General features: G+C 52.3%; 1 non-coding gene across 1 annotated transcript; it reads left to right on the forward strand.

The window, feature by feature from the left end:
* Positions 1 to 362: 362 nt before the first annotated feature.
* On the forward strand, positions 363 to 444 carry TRNAN-GUU (transfer RNA asparagine (anticodon GUU)). Its single transcript has one exon. It is a non-coding gene; the product is annotated as a tRNA-Asn (tRNA).
* Positions 445 to 3,918: the final 3,474 nt, after the last annotated feature.

The raw sequence follows: 3,918 nt of genomic DNA on the forward strand, positions 1-3,918 counted from the left end.
GGTGTGTTGCTTTTTTCTTGGCGCTGATAGCTTTGGAGAAATCTTCTAACGGCGGTGAGATTGGAGCGCGACTGTCTGCTTGGTGCAATTGGCTAGCACGTTCGGCTGTTAACCGAAAGGTTGGAGGTTCAAGCCCACTCTGTGGTGGTGCGGCGCTTTTTTTTCTTTGGGCGGAGAGCTCTGAAGAAATGTTCTAATGGTGGTGAGAGTGGAACAGGACTGTCTCCGTGGCGCAATTGGCTGGCGCGATCGTCTGTTTATCGAAAGGTTGGAGTTTCGAGCCCACCCGGTGGTGGTGCGGCGCTTTTGTTTTGGGGGGGTTGATAGCTTCGAAGATATGTTCTGATGGTGGTGAGAGTGAAGCAAGACTGTCTCCGTGGCGCAATTGGCAAGCGCGTTCGGCCGTTAACCGAAAGGTTGGAGGTTCGAACCCTCCCGGTTGTGGTGCGGTGCTTTTTTCTTTAAGCTGATAGCTTTGAAGATATGTTCTGATGGTGGTGAGAGTGGAGCACGACTGTCTCCGTGGCGCAATCGTCTAGCGCGATCGGCTGTTAACTTAAAGGTTGGAGTTTCGAGCCCTCCCGGGAGTGGTGTGTTGCTTTTTTCTTTGCTGCTGATAGCTTTTGAGAAATGTTCTAACGGTAGTGAGATTGGAGCACGACTGTCTCCGTGGCGCGATTGGCTAGCGCGATCGTCTGGTAACCGAAAGGTTGGGGATTCGAGCCCACCCGTTGGTGGTGCGGCGCTTTTTTTCTATGGCCTGATAGCTTTGAAGATATGTTCTAATGGTGGTGAGAGTGGAACAGGACTGTCTCCGTGGCGCAATTGGCTGGCGCGATCGTCTGTTTATCGAAAGGTTGGAGTTTCGAGCCCACCCGGTGGTGGTGCGGCGCTTTTGTTTTGGGGGGGTTGATAGCTTTGAAGATATGTTCTGATGGTGGTGAGAGTGGAGCAGGACTGTCTCCGTTGCGCAATTGGCTAGCGCGATCGGCTGTTAACCGAAAGGTTGGAGGTTCGAGCCCTCCCGGGAGTGATGTGTTGCTTTTTTTTTTCTTTCCGCTGATAGCTTTGAAGATACGCTCTGATGGTGGTGAGAGTGGAACAAAACTGTCTGCGTGGCGCAATTGGCTAGCGCGATCGGCTGTTAACCGAAAGGTTGGAGTTTCGAGCCCTCCCGGAAGTTGTGCGTTGCTTTTTTTTTGCGCTGATAGCTTTGAAGATATGTTCTGATGGTGGTGAGAGTGGAGCACGACTGTCTCCGTGGCGCGTTGGTTAGCGCGATCGTCTGTTAACCGAAAGTTTGGAGGTTCGAGCCCACCCGGTGGTGGTGCGGCGCTTTCTTTCTATGGCCTGATAGCTTTGAAGATATGTTCTAATGGTGGTGAGAGTGGAACAGGACTGTCTCCGTGGCGCAATTGGCTAGCGCGATCAGCTGTTAATCGAAAGGTTGGAGTTTCGAGCCCACCCGGTGGTGGTGCGGCGCTTTTTTGGGGCTGATAGCTTTGAGGATATGTTCTGATGGTGCTGAGAGTGGAGCACGACTGTCTCCGTGGCGCGATCGGCTAGCGCGATCGTCTGTTAACCGAAAGGTTGGAGGTTCGAGCCCACCCGGTGGTGGTGCGGCGCTTTTTTTTGGCTGATAGCTTTGAAGATATGCTCTGATAGTGGTGAGAGTGGAGCACGACTGTCTCCTTGGCGCAATTGACTAGCGCGATCGGCTGTCAACTGAAAGGTTGGAGGTTCGAGCCCTCCCGGGAGTGGTGTGTTGCTTTTTTTTCTTTGGGCTGATAGCTTTGAAGATACGTTGTGATGGTGGTGAGAGTGGAGCAGGACTGTCTCCGGGGCGCAATTGGCTAGCGCGATCGGCTGTTAACCGAAAGGTTGGAGGTTCGAGCCCACCCGGTGGTGGTGCGGCACTTTTTATTCTTTGGGCTGATAGCTTTGAAGATATGTTCTGATGGTGGTGATAGTGAAGCACGACTGTCACCGTGGCCCAATTGGCTCGCGCGATCGGCTGTTAACCGAAAGGTTGGAGGTTCAAGCCCACTCGGTGGTGGTGCGGCGCTTTTTTTCCTTTGGGCGGATAGCTCTGAAGAAATGTTCTGACGGTGTGAGAGTAGAGCATGACTGTCTCCATGGCACAATTGACTAGCGCCATCGGCTGTTAACCGAAAGGTTGGAGGTTCGAGCCCTGCCGGGAGTGGTATGTTGCTTTTTTTCTTTGGGCTGATAGCTTTGAAGATATGTTCTGATGGTGGTGAGAGTAGAACAGGACCGTCTCCGTGGCGCATTTAGCTAGCGCGATCGGCTGTTAATCGAAAGGTTGGAGTTTCGAGCCCACCCGGTTGTGGTGCGGAGCTTTTTTCTTTGGGCTGATAGCTTTGAAGATATGTTCCGATGGTGGTGACAGTGGAGCAGGACTGTCTCCGTGGCGCGATTGGCTAGCGCGATCGTCTGTTAACCGAAAGGTTGGAGGTTCGAACGCACCCTGTTGTGGTGCGGCGCTTTTTTTCTTTAAGCTGATAGCTTTGAAGATATGTTCTGATGGTGGTGAGAGTGGAGCACGACTGTCTCCGTGGCGCAATCGTCTAGCGCGATCGGCTGTTAACTGAAAGGTTGGAGTTTCGAGACCTCCCGGGAGTGGTGTGTTGCTTTTTTCTTTGCGCTGATAGCTTTCGAGAAATGTTCTAACGGTAGTGATATTAGAGCACGACTGTCTTCGTGGTGCAATTGGCTAGCACGTTCGGCTGTTAACCAAAAAATTTGAGGTTTGAGCCCTCCCGGGAGTGGTGTGTTGCTTTTTTCTTTGCGCTGATAGCTTTGAAGATATGTTCTGATGGTGGTGAAAGTGGAGCACGACTGTCTCCATGGCGCAATCCGCTAGCGCAATCGGCTTTTAACCGAAAGGTTGGAGTTTCGAGCCCTCCCGTGTGTGGTGTGTTGCTTTTTTCTTTGCGCTGATAGCTTTGAAGATATGTTCTGATGGTGGTGAGAGTGGAGCACGACTGTCTCCGTGGCGCGATTGGCTAGCGCGATCGGCTGTTTATAGAAAGGTTGGAGTTTCGAGCCCACCCGGTGGTGGTGCGGCGCTTTTGTTTTGGGGGGGCTGATAGCTTTGAAGATATGTTCTGATGATGGTGAGAGTGGAGTAGGTATGTCTCCGTGGCGCAATTGGCTAGCGCGATCGGCTGTTAACCGAAAGGTTCGAGTTTCGAGCCCACTCCGTGGTGGTGCGGCGCTTTTTTTTCTTTGGGCTGATAGCTTTGAAGATATGTTCTGACGGTGGTGAAAGATAGCAGGACTGTCTCCGTGGCACAATTGGCTAGCGCGGTCGGCTGTTAACCGAAAGGTTGGTGTTTCGAGCCCTCCCGGGAGTGGTGTGTTGCTTTTTTTTTTGCGCTGATAGTTTTGAAGATATGTTCTGATGGTGGTGAGAGTGGAGCACGACTGTCTCCGTGGGGCGATCGGCTAGCGCGATCGACTGTTAACCGAAAGGTTGGAGGTTGGAGCCCACCCGGTGGTGGTGCGGCACTTTTTTTTTACGCTGATAGCTTTGAAGATATGTTCTGATGGTTGTGAGAGCGAAGCAGGACTGTCTCCGTGGCTCAATTGGCTAGCGCGATCGGCTACTAACCATAAGGTTGGAGGTTCGAGCCCACCCGGTGGTGATGCGGCGCTTTTTTTTCTATGGGATGTAAGCTTTGAAGATATGTTCTGGTGGTGGTGAGAGTGGAATAGGACTGCCTCCGTGGCGCAATTGACTGGCGCCATCGGCTGTTAACCGAAAGGTTGGAGGTTCGAGCCCTCCCGGGAGTGGTGTGTTGCTTTTTTTTCTTTGGGCTGATAGCTTCGAAGATATGTTCTGATGGTGGTGAGAGTGAAGCAAGACTGTCTCCGTGGCGCAATTGGCAAGCGCGT

This window comes from Rhipicephalus microplus, unplaced genomic scaffold, assembly GCF_043290135.1.
Source record: "Rhipicephalus microplus isolate Deutch F79 unplaced genomic scaffold, USDA_Rmic scaffold_38, whole genome shotgun sequence".
NCBI classification, from domain to species: Eukaryota; Metazoa; Arthropoda; class Arachnida; order Ixodida; family Ixodidae; genus Rhipicephalus; species Rhipicephalus microplus.